The 13,654-nt window shown below is 34.7% G+C and overlaps 1 pseudogene; it reads left to right on the forward strand.

Annotated features, from left to right (window-relative positions):
• The first annotated feature begins 4,359 nt into the window (after positions 1 to 4,359).
• Positions 4,360 to 13,654, forward strand: part of LOC149574844 (uncharacterized) — a 122,356-nt pseudogene continuing 113,061 nt past the window's right edge.

Consider the following 13,654-nt stretch of genomic DNA (forward strand, 5'->3'; position numbering starts at 1 on the left):
ATCACAAGAAGAATTGGAAGATAGAAGTCATGAAACTCAAAATCAATCCCTTGAACATGAAGATCTAGTAGATCAACTATCCAATGCAAATGAAGAAATCAGGATTCTCAGAGCACAAAATGAAAGTCTACATAATGAATTAAGAACTGAGAGACAAATCAATGAAAGCTTGGAAAATGATCTAAATATTGAAAAAAAAGTCAATGAAAGGATGATGAAATCTCAAGCAGACATGAGTCAATTGAATCAGCAAAATGAGTAGAATTTTTATAAGCAAAAAGGTAAAGCTGGTCTTGGATACAAGGAAGAAGGTGAATCTTTTGAACAAGGTACCCAAAGGAATCAAAGACCCACTTGTAATCATTGTGGCAAGATAGGTCATACATCTAACAAATGTTGGAGTAATGGTAAACGTAAATTCAATGGCAAATGTTTCAATTGCAATCAACATGGTCACAAAGCCAATGAATGCAAGGAGAAACCAAAGTTTGAAGGCAAGTGTCACAAATGCAAGAAACAAGGACATAAGGCATTTGAATGTAGATCAAAATCACTCAATCTAGCAGAACAAATTGTCAAAGCAATAATTGGTTGGGATTACAATACTTGGTGTAGATGTCACTATTATGGAGAATATGGACACATAGGAACAAACTATAGAAGGCATCACCTAAGGAAGAAAGATACAACCATAAGATTCTATACTTGTACTGAACTTGGTCATATAGCCAAGAATTGCATGAATATAGGAAAGGTTGAAGATGAAAAGAAAACTAGAGGTGATAATATTTGAAAGCAAATGAAACAACAGTGGATTCCTAAGTCTACCGAGCAAGAAAATTCAAATGATGGAAATGTCACTCTAAGAATGGGTGACTCCACCATTCCTAATTAAACTTATCAAGAAGGATAAGGGACTGCATCTTCAAGCCATATCCTAAGCAGTTCCAGAAAGAAGGAGTGGAAATGATAAATCAGTATTGCAGATACAAGTCATAATTCATAGTGTTGCATCTACCGAGTAAGGTTGATTTTCAGACTTTATCGAGCTTGGTCAGGAAGATAAGAAAGTTTTGTTTGTTCACCGAGTTGCAAGGTTCACTAAGTAAGTCGGTGACCATTTATAAAACCCTAATTCTCAGCTACCTTCATACTCGAGCATTAATGACAGGATTTCGATCAAAAGGGCAAAATTTGATCTCATTTGTCATTGCAAATTCAGAGTTCATAGAGAAAATATATTTTCAAGTGCATCCAAGCGAATTCAAGTGATTTGAAGTGATTTTCCAGCAAAGAAATTGTGTTATGAAATCATTCTCTCACTGAGTAGCAATGGCATCTGCAAGCACCAGTGGTAGCAAGGCAAAGAAAGGTTCTAAAATGCTTGTGAAGGGAGTCGAATGGAAGGCGCCCAATTTCAAAATTTTTCCTGCCATTACTGAATCACTCGACTTGCATGGAGCTCAATCGCAGATCCCTCCAAAGGTACTTCTTATCAATGATATTCGTACTCATTTCAAGTGTACTATACAAGAAATAGGGACCCTAGATATGGATAGTACCCTAGCCGAGTTATGCATGGATGGAACCCTAAAACCTAAGTTCAAACATTTGGAAACCAAAGGCTTAACCCATATCCCGCATCTACCAAGGAGTTTCCAAGTGAAATGGGTGAGGTATATCTTAAGTCGTGTGCATAATGGACAATTGTGGTTAGAACAACCCATCCTCATAACAAAGAAGATGATCCACAAGATCACGGGCTTACCAATGTTGACCAAAGCCAAAACCACCAAAACCCTAGGTCGAGATGACCTCCAGAAATTAACCCAAGCTGAATGAGATGGAAGAGGTTTAAAGCTCAACAATGTTTCAGATATAGAACTGAAATTTGGTATATGTGTTATTGCATACAAACTGTACAGTTCCAACAGGCTGAATAGTGTACCCTGTGAGGCTGTAGATTTGGCATATAAGATTGTAAAGAAAAATATGGAGTTTGACCTAGCTAATGTGCTATTAAAACAATTCAACAAAAATATGGATAGCATAAGGACTGCAAAGACAAACCCTTGTAAATTTGGTTCTTTGCTAGTTTGTTTATTTTTCTATGTACACAAATTATTTCCATCTAAGGGTGCAGTTGTATGGAGGAAAGCTACTCCAATTTTGTATCAAATAAACGAATTCATAGCAGAAATGGGTATGAATTTTGATAAGGTAATGGATAATTATTTTGAAGATTTCAAGGAAAGGATGAACAACAGGTTCAAGATACCTCCAAAACTTATTGAAGAGTATAAGGATGATGTCTGTTTCATGGTTGACTGTGACAGAGTCTACATCCAGGCAGTCAAACCTCGAGTGGCATGGGTAAAACCATTACCCTATGAGCTAAATATTGATGATGCCAGAGATATCATTGAGGCACTAGTAAATGAACCAGTGGATCCCAAGTTGCCTACATTTGGAACCTATGAAGAGGCAAAGGTTAGAATAGAGCTTGAAATCAAGCTTCCTCAAGAAATCTCTAAAGGCAGGAGAAAGATAGAAAAGCTAAAAGCTAATACTGGACCTCTCATGATAACAGAAGGGAGAGGAGAAGATGAAGAAAAGGAAGAAGAAGAGCCTCAACGAAAGAAAGGTAAGGTGACTATCACCAAACCTACAAAACAAACCACTGCAGTATTCTCCGGGAGAACAAGATAGGGAAAGAAGGAACCTATATTTGTTAAGCCTCCACTCACCTTTGAAGCAAGACTAAAGCAATTAGATGAAGGAGGTATCTTCACAAACTTCAAAGCATTAAAGTTTGAAACCAGAATAGAACAGGAGAAAATGCAGATTGAGGATCTAGTACTAAACAAAATGGGAAAATGGAAATACTCCTCAGACCAGATAGCCTCTCAGATCTCCAAAGAGCTATTGGAAAGATTGCAACCAAGATGGGAAGCTGCAACCAAAACTGTTAAAGACATTTATGAGCAGACCTTGAGGAATCTCCTGCCAAATCTCTCAAATGCTGAAGTGAAGAAATCACTGAAAGATCACAAAGGAAATATGATGATTAGATTCCACACTTGTTTGATATTTGTGAAAGATATTGAGCATGTGGTAAATGATGCTACAAACATGTGGAAAAAAATCTATCATCTACATAAACCCAGTGAGGATACTGTTGAAATCACGGACAATGATAGCAGTGATGATAATGATGATGATGATGAGGGTGATGACATTGAAGAAATACCAGAAGACCTGCAATCAATAACGTTAGAAGTTGAAGAAGAAGCTAGAAAAGAAATTGAGGAAGAAGAAGCTGAAAGAGAAATGGAGGAAGAAGCAGCCTCTACTGGTGAGATTGTGAGCTCAATAGCCTCATCAATTGATCAATCTCCACTTGCCTCCTCTCAGCTCCATATTTTTGCAATACAAGTGCCAAGCACTTCATCTACCAAGCTGGCGGTCACTTCTTTAGTTACCGAGCTTCCAAGCACATCATCAACCATTGAGTCATCCACTGCAGCAGCTACTTCACCGAGTGTATCTCTTCCACCTGCAGCTTGTACAGTAACTCTTCCCAATTTCTTACCAATTTTATCTTCCTCAGCCACATTGGCCCCAATTTTTGCTCCAGCCAGTTCTCCAACTATAAATATACCAGTATGTACATCATTTTTGAGTAGTACATCATTTTTGGGAAGTACATCAAGTTTTGATACAGCCAACACTTCTCTTAGTTTACCTTTAGTTGGTCCCATTCTAGTTTTAATAGCCAGTCCAACATCATCAACTATTATTTCAATTTCAAAGGGAAAAGGTGTAGTCACTGTAGAAAAACCAAAGAGATACATGTTTTCTAGTAAGGCAGTAGATGAAGAAATAGATCTAGATAAGGACATTGTCATTCCTAAGATAGATCTAGATACTGCATCAGTTGATGAAATGAGACTGATCAGTTAGCTATTAGAGCAGAAGGCCAAGCAAAAAAAACTCAGGCATGAAAGAGACCAGGAGTATAGCATTATTGAAAGTGCTCAAAATATAATACCAGAGGCTATAGGTGTTGATGTGGATTCATCTCAACACATTTTGTTACAACTAGAAGAAGCGGTGAGTAAATTCAATGAGGATACCTCCGGCCAAGAAAAATTGATTGAAAAGGAAGAGAAGAAATTTGACAATAAGGTGCTTGAGTACATTGCTCAGCATATTGCATTAAAACAGGTTGAATTAACCTCAATTTTGTCTAACATTGAAAATTATTTTAATAATGTAACCTCACTTTTTGCAAAACTTTGTGATGTTACCGAGTATACAAAGGAAGTAAAAGAAAAGTTGAATAAAATTGATGTGGATATGAAGGTCAGTGTCCAAATGCTACAATCTGACCACAGTGCAAGTTCATCCCATCATCTGAGAATCAAATTTTTGTCAGAGAAATAGGAAGAATTATTGAGAGAGGAAGCAAGGATCAGGTCTACTCTGATTGACATCCAGAATATGATCCTTCCTGTCATGAACACAATGCAAAAGCACATTGCATATTCAAAAACATTGATCCATGACAATAATTTCTCTGTTGCAGACCATGTGATTGAACTTTCTGCAGAAGTTCAAGTAGCTCTCTCCACATGTAAAATCCTACAAGACAATTGGGATAAAACTCTGCAACTAATTCTTCAGGTACATTCTGAGTCTATCACACATTTTGGTGTCTCCATGTAAATACATTTTTTATTCTTTGGCATTATTGTCAAAAAAGGGGGAGAAAGTGATATATAGAAGAAAATCAGACACAAAAGGGGAGAAGGTAATAAAGTAATAAAGAATAAAGTCATATAACTCATGTAAAAACCTTGTGTATATTGTATGGGGGAGTTATATGTAAGGTAGCCCATGTATATTCAGCACAGAAGAATCAAATCAGTTTTGTCAGATCTTGTATATAAATTTTGGCTCATAAGTTTTTTGTCACTAATGCCAAAGGGGGAGATTGTTGGAATAATAATAAATTTGTCATTAGTTACAACACTTATTTGATTCTGAATGCTTACCGAGTTCATCACTCAGTTTACAGTTCATACCGAGCATTCGTTGATTACCAAGTATGTTCAGCAGTGTTTACCAAGTCAAGAAGGTAAACGAAGGTTTTTAGTGTTTATCGAGTCAGTAAGGTAAATGAAGGTTTTTGGTGTTTACCAAGTCAAGAAGGTAAACGAAGGTTTTAATGTTTACCGAGTCAGAAAGGTAAATGAAGGATTTAGTATTTACTGAGTCAGGAAGGTAAATAAAGGTTTCAGTGAATACCAAGACAGAAAGGTAAAACAAGTATTCAGTGCTTACCAAATGAATCGAAGGAGTTAGTTTCTACCAAGTGACACAATGCTTACCGAGTCACTAGTGGTTACCAAGTTCCAAGCTACTCAGAATGATTAGTATGGACCGAGCCCCTACCTCTATCGAGTGCATGACAATGCCATGTAATGCAGTGGATGCCGAGTGTCAGAAGGTCACCGAGTGAGTTTGAGGAACCTGAGTTTTCTACTATCTGGCCGACTCAGTAATGTTTTTTTCACTTGTGTTTGGCCAACCTTGTTGCTGTAAATATTGGAATGGTATATATGAAATGTATTATTCCATTTGCAAACAAGATGAAAAAAAATAAGAAAATAGATATGTTGAAGAGAAGTAACAGTGAAGTAAGAGCGAATTGAAAGAGAATCAGCAGCGGAGTATTCAACAAGGTTATCAAGGAGCAGCAAAGATATATCCATCACATCAAGTGATCAGTACATAAGATCTAATCAGCAAACCAGTTGCAAGCAGATCCACTGCTTCATCCTAATAGGTGAATCAGTTTTGTTAATCCTTTAACAGGGTAGACTTAACAGTCTTTTTGTAAATCTCCTAATAGAGTGCATACTTCATTGTATGTTTGTAAATCCTCTAACAAGGTGGATCTAGCAGTCCTACTTGCTCCTAACAGGGCAGATCACCAGAAGTGATCACTGTAAGCCTTAACTGGCCAACTTTATACTGCAGTATTGAAGTTTCGTGGGCATCATCCCCACCCCAGTTTTACTTTCAATTTGAAAGGTTTTTGGGTCACCAAATCAATGTGTTAATCTTTTTCATGCATACAGTAAAGTAGATGAATGAATGGTGAATTTATTATTATGCTAAATTGGTTTAAATTTTAAAGCTTACTGATTCGCCCCTCCCCTCTCAGTAACCTTGTTAGTCCTGAATATTTCCAACAAAAATTTAGTTATAACCAACTAACTTCATTTCCATTCAATCAATTGGTTGATTTGTGAGTAAAAGCACAAACCTAGGTCACCCTTTTGTAAAGGAAAAAGCTAACAAAAGTATAATTGTTCACCTTCAATGACATAAACTTGGTATTATTATTTTGAATTTGCAAATGAAGTAAACTAATAAAATGTGTAGAAATGGATAAATTTTATGATTATAATTTTTGATAATTATTTGATATAAAAATTGATATATTTTCCTAATTTTTATAGATAATTTTATAGCTGCTAAAAAATGCTGAAAATTAGGGGTCTAGTTCCCACCACAAAACTATATGGAAATAAACTTATTTCCCTTTGATCTTAGACTATGTTATAGATAACATATATTGCTAGAATAATCAAAAATAAAAATATGTTTTACACCTATGTTTTCTCTTTTATAATGATTCAAACTTCAACTCACTTGAAATCGATAGTTTTCATCTCCCACTGCATTTTTCAAAATAAATCTATTCTAACCAAGAGAAAAATTATATATTCTAGAAAACGACTCTCTCCTGTAGAACATTATATAATTTTAATTTTTTTTTGATATGATTTAATATTTTGTCTTTCTCAAAATCAACATCTTTCCAAGTGTTAAAATACATTCTTGTAAAAGTTTTTAATTACAATATACTATAACTAATTAAAATAGTATAAACTATATATGAAAACATTCTTGACTCTAAGCTGTATAAAATGGTTTTTATATGTTATTAAAAAGAATCATAAAAAATAATAAGAGTTATTAAAATGTCATTTTTCTAAAATAATTTTATTTTTTAGTACTTGGATACAAACTAGTATAAAACATGCATTTAATAGACATTTCAAATTGGAAAAGTGAGAGACCATATATAAGTTAGTTAGAATGAACTTATCTAGATTGTATGTTGAAATTTTTTTATTTTTAGATATAAATACTCAAATTTAGTTGTTCTAATAAGTCAGCCTAGAAGGTGACACAACTTTGTACTTTTACCCTTGCATTTTCCATATAAGTTTGGCATCATCAAAGCCACAATCTAAATAAGAATCTCAAGCCCTTTGATTCATTGAGTTTGCACTCATCACATTCAATCTAGCAAGTTCTTGCTGACTACTATTTAGAAATCTAAAATTGAGATAGGCTCACATTTGTTTGCAATCTACATTCATTCCCACTCTAAAGTTAGGGTACATGCATCAGTATTATGTCAAATAGTTTGTGGCATACTCTTCTACTTGACTCATTTGCATTCAATGATAAAGCTTTTCATTATCCACATCTCCAAAAAATAATAAATGTATATGGTAATAAGATGTCTATCCTTGTTTGAACCATACATGAATGCTTGGTGTTATGAGTAGCATGTATAACTTGTATGCCCTTCACTTGGAGACTTTCCTCTTACTACCAAGGTATTCTATGAAACAATTAGTGTGCATTCTTTATGTGGGCCCAACTATGCATATTTATCTTTCTCATGGCTTTGGCTTAGGTTTGATGCACTATGTAATGGAACTAAAGATTCCAAGCTATTGGAATGCAAGATTCCAAACTTGATGCACAACCAATTGTTGACATATCAGTTGAGTTTGTTATTAGTGACACACACTTATTCAGATTTTGTATGGCTACCGAGATCATTGTATAGTTTATAGTGTTTACCAAGCATTTTAGTTGCTACTGAGTCCTTTGGAGAAATATCAATGGTTATTGAGTAGATTCAGTCAGTATGAAGTCCAATAGTTCAAACCATGCATGTCAGTATACACTGAGTTTATCAATGGTTATCAAGCATTATAGTGTCTACCGAGTTTGTAGTTCATGTAATGCAAAGCTAGTGTTAACTGAGCTTATGGTGATAGTGTTTATCAAGTTCAGTCATGGTAAACAACTGATTCAATTTATGCTAAGTTACATAGTATCTACCGAGTCACTAGTCTAGACCAAGTTCAAGACTACTTGAAGGTGATAAGTATGGACCGAGCTTCTACATCTACTGAGTGAACGATGATCTCAAGCAATGATAGTGGATGTCATTTATCAGAACTTCACTGAGTCAGTCTTCAAAACTTGAGTGTCTTCATGTGGGATGACTTTGTAATATTGTTGTTAACTTGTATGATGGCTGATTTTGTTGTTATGTAATTTGGGTTGGTATATATATGTAATGTATTATATCATATCCAAATAATAAGAGTATGAATGTGAAAGTGAATGTGCAAGTAACACAATAGAAGAAGAGAAAATTGTAAAGACTATATCAGCATAAGGTACAATAGAGTCTTATCTATCACAGAAAGGTGATTAGTACACAAAAGAAATCTCACTAAGAACATTAAATTATAGATCAAAGATCTACTATTTCATTCTAAAAGGTGGACCAGTCAAAATCTTCTAACAAAGTGGACCTAACAATCTTTCATAAATCTCTTTACTGAATGCATACTTCATTATATTTTTGTAAAACCTCTAACAAGGTGGACCTAGCAGTCCTAATTGCTCCTAATAGGGTAGATCATCAGAAGTGATCAATGTAAACCTTAATAGGCCAACTTTATGTTGCAGTACTAAAGTTTGTGGGTATCATCCCCACCCCAATTTTCCTTTCTATTTGGAAGGTTTCTAGATCACCAAATCTTTGTGTCAAACTGTTGTGGATGCTTCATGTTTTCAATGCTTCATGTTTTTAGTTTCTCATGCATATGTGATGAAGTAGATGCTAATTTGACTATTGTATTAAGATCTATAATTGTTAAAGTTTTAGAAGTTACTGATTCACCCCTCCTCTCTCAATAACTTAGCATAGTCTTGAATATTTTCAAAAATTGGTATTAGAGCTTTGTGGTTCTTAGGAGAAAGTTTAACAACTTGAGAAAATATCAAGGATATGGAGATATTTAGACTTGACAAAGCCATTGACAATGAAACACTAGATCTAAAAATGGCCATTGGCCAACTCAAGAAAGTAAAAGCGAAACTCTCCCAATCCCTGAAAAGAAGAAATGAACTTGCAAATCTGATGAATGATCATCTCTACATTGAAGAAAGAATTGAATATTTTTTCCCTTCAAGCGTCTTAGATGAAGCAAATAATTCAATCAAAGAACTCCTAGAAATGAATGGTTCACTACAAGAAGTGAGTAAATTAAGAAGAGAGCAAGAAATCTAGTCAGTAAGGCTATGTGAAATCATGGAAGAGAAAAAAAAAAGCTGAAATGGAAGGAAATGATAATGAGATTCAACATCTACCCCTCCAGCAGACTAACTTCATCAATTAGCTCATGAATGCAAATGAAGAAATCCTAAACCTAAGATCAAAAAATGAAAGATTGCAAAATGATTTAAATTCTGAAAAGAAACTCAATGAAAGGATAATGAAATCTCAAGTAGAAATGAATCAATTGAATGAAAAAATCTCTATAGACAAGAAGGAAAAGAAAGAATTGGATACAAAGAAGAAGGTGAATCCTCCAAAGAAAGTTCTCAAAAGAATCGAAGACCTACTTGCAATCACTATGGTAAGATAGGTCATACATCAAACAAATGTTGGAGTAATGGGAAAGAAAAATTTAATAGAAAGTACTACAATTGTAGTCAGCATGGTCATAGGGATAATGAATGCAAAGAGAAACCAAGATTTGAAGGCAAATGTCACAAATGTAAGAAACATGGACACAAGGCATCAGAATGCACAATTAAGTCATTCAATCTAGTAAAACAAATTGTGAAAGAAATATTTGGTTGGGACTACAATACCTAGTGTAGATGTTATTACTATGGAGAATTTGGACACATTGGCATGAATTGTGTTAAACATCATATGAAGAGAAGAGATACCATCAAAAGATGTTTCATTTGTATACAACTTGGTCATCTTGCAAAGAATTTTATGAATATAGGTAGAATTGAAGATGAAAAGAAGGCAAAAGATGACAACATCCAAATGTAGATTAGACAATAATGGATTCCTAAGTCTACCAAGGATACTAGTCCAAGCAACAATGGTCAAGTCACTCATCAATTGGGTGACTCCACCACTTCAAATTAAGTTCTCAAGGCAGAATTAGAACTAGGTTATCAAGATGACATCTGAATCAGTTCTAGTTGAAAGGTGACAAAGATCCAAATTTGTATTCAAGATACAAAGGATGATTGAGCAAGATCAGTATCAATTATCACCAAGTTACCTTCTCTACTGAGTAAGGTCAGGTCATAGACTCTACCAAGCAAGGTCAAGAGTAACAAAGATACCTATGGTTACTGAGTTTAGAAGACTTCACCGAGTGATCAATAGTGTATGATAGTCTTTCAAGCATGATGTCAACTCATCTACCTTTGTATCGAGCATTAATGAAAAAAATTTATCAGAAGGAATGGAATTGAATTCATTTCTTACTGTGAATTTTTGAGTGCTATTGTGAAGAGCTATTTTTAGTGATATCAAAATGATTTGGGCATATTTCTTGCAAAAAGTTTTTTGAAGTTCTCTCAATCTATCAAGCAAAGATGGAACCAAGCAATAGAAAGATCAAGAAAGGGTCTGACATGTTGGTTAATGGAGTTGAATGGAAAGTGCCAGATTTCAAGCTCACTCTCCTAGTTGCTAAAACCCTAGACCCAAGCGATGTGAAATCCCAAACTCCACAAAAGCTACTACTTATTAATGACATTCACACTCATTTAAAATGTGCTATTCAAGAAATTGGTACACTAGAGATTAATGATTCCCTAGGTCAACTATGTGTTAATGGAGTATTGGAACCTAAGCATAAACATTTAGAAACAAAAGGATTAACACATATCCCTCATATGCACCGAGAGTTTCAAATCAAATGGATTAGGTTTATCCTTAGCTGGGTGCATAATGGGTAGCTATGGATTGAACAACCAATTTTGATAACCAAGAAGATGATTCATTGAATCACTAGCCTCCCTATGCTAGCCAAAGGCAAAACAACAAAAACCCTAGGTTAGGTGGGGTTGGAGAAGAAAACCCTAGCTGAATGGGATGGCAGGGGAATGAAAATCAGTAGTGTTACTAATGTAGAGTTGAAGTTTGACATTCACATAATTGCACATGAAATATATAGCTCAATTAGGTTAAATAGTGTGTCAAGCAAAGCTATGGACTTAGAATATAAGGTAGTAAAGAACAATTTATCCTTTTACCTTGTCGAGTTGCTATTGAAATAGTTCAACAAGAATATGGAAAGCATTAGGACATCCAAGAACAAATCGTGCAAGTTTGGTTCACTATTAACCTACCTATTTTTTTATGTTCAAAAGTTTTTCCCTTCTAAAGGCACTGTAGTATGGAGAAAAGATGTGCATGTGCTCTACTAGATAAATGAGTATATTGTAGAAAAGGGTGAGAATTATAATGACATCATGGAAAACTACTTCGATGCATTCAAGGAGAAAATTAACAATAGGTTTAGAATTCCTAATAAGTTAGTTGAGGATTATAAGAATGATGTATGTTTCATGGTTGATAGTGATAAGGTATACATTTAGGAAATAAGGCCTAGAATTGTGTGGGTTAAACCTCTTGGCTATGAGGTGAACATTTATGAGACCAAGGATATCATTAAAGCCCTTGTCAATGAGCTAGTTGATCCTAAGGCAACTTACTTTGGCACATATGATGAAGCTAAGGCTAGGATTGAACTTGAGATAAAGCTCCCACAAGTGGTGAACAAAGGAAAGAGGAGGATAGAAAAAATAAAATCAAGTGCACTTCTCTTGTTAATCAAAGGAAAAGGCGAGGATGTGGAGTAAGTAGAGGATGAAGAAGAATCAAAGAAAGAAGAAGAATCTTTAAAGAAGAAAGGCAAGGTGATCATCACCAAATTAGTCAAGCAATTGACTACAGTCCTCATAAGGAGATCACAAAAGAAGGCTCATAAAGAAGGAGCAACTATCATATTCAACAAACCTCCACCCCCCTTCTATGATAGATTAAAGGAACTACAAGATGGTGCAGGAATACATTCTTTTAAGGTATTAAAGTATGATACTAGGACTAGGAAGAACAAAAACAAATAGAACACTTGGTCATGGCAAAAATGGGTAAGTGGAAGTACTCACCTAACCAACTTGTTCTCAGATTCCTAATACCTTAATGGAGAAAATCAGGCCAAGATGGGAACTTTCCAAGCAAACTATCAAATAAATATATGAGAAAACCTTGAGACAACTACTACTGAGCATGATAGATGCTGAGGTGAATAAGTCATTAAAGGAAAATTTAGATAAGATGACTCTTAAGTTCAAAACTTGTCTATTTTTGATGAATGATATTGAACATGTTGTAAAGAATGCAACAAATACTTGGAAAAACATCTATCATCTTCATAAACCAAGTGAATATCTAGTTAAAGTAAAAGATGATGATGAAGATAAGGATGAAGAGGATGATGAAGGATCAACTCATTTTGTCATAGTTGATTATGAAGAATACAAGGAGAAAGAAGCTACCAAGGAAGACAAGCAAGATGATGAGGAAACTGACCCAGTCAAGATAGCTACAACAATCATTGCCTCACTTTCTCACTCTTTGGGCAAACCATTGACTACATCAAGCATGGAGATAACTTCAATAAGTTTGATTGTGACCATTAGTGATACACCAAATGTCCAATCACTCTTTTCCCCCACTTAGCTCAGTACATCATTGAAAGAAGTAGCCTCTACTTCATCTACCGAGCTACAGACTCCTTCTTCTTTAACCAAGTTGGTATCATCAGTCATGGGTATAGTGGCTACTTTAGTTTTGAATACATTAGTGGTAAGTACTCTAGTTTTGTCTACTTTAGTTTTGGATTCTATAGTTTTACCTTCATCAATTTTGGATTCCTCAAGTGTTTCTGTAAGTATTCCATCAGTCTATATAGTATCAATTTTTTTGCAAGCCCAAGTATGTTAACTATTATTTCCATTTGCCCAAAAAAAAAAAAACTATTATTTCCATTCCAAATATAAAAGCAACAAGTACAAGGACAATTGAGCCTACGGATCAATCGAGTACAAAATTTTGGGGAAAAGAAATGAGATAGAAGAAGAAATTGATCTAGATGAAGAGATAGTATTCCCCAATTGGATATCTACAAGCTCACTCTAAACCAAATGTAGATATTTGGTGAACTCCTTTAGAAAAAGGCTAAATGAAAAAGACTTAGAAAGGAGAGAGATAAATAGTATAAGATTATTGAGGACACCAAGAACATTTTGGAAGAGGTAATAGGAATTGAGTTTGATTCTTCTCAACCTATTTTGTATCAACTTGTAGAAGTAGTCCATAAATTCAATGAAGACACAGATGGACAAGACAAGCTAATTAAGAAAGCTGAAAAGAAATTTGATC

The sequence above is a fragment of the Cupressus sempervirens genome, chromosome 2, assembly GCF_028749045.1.
Source record: "Cupressus sempervirens isolate cs-2001-9-10 chromosome 2, ASM2874904v1, whole genome shotgun sequence".
In the NCBI taxonomy this organism is placed as follows: domain Eukaryota; kingdom Viridiplantae; phylum Streptophyta; class Pinopsida; order Cupressales; family Cupressaceae; genus Cupressus; species Cupressus sempervirens.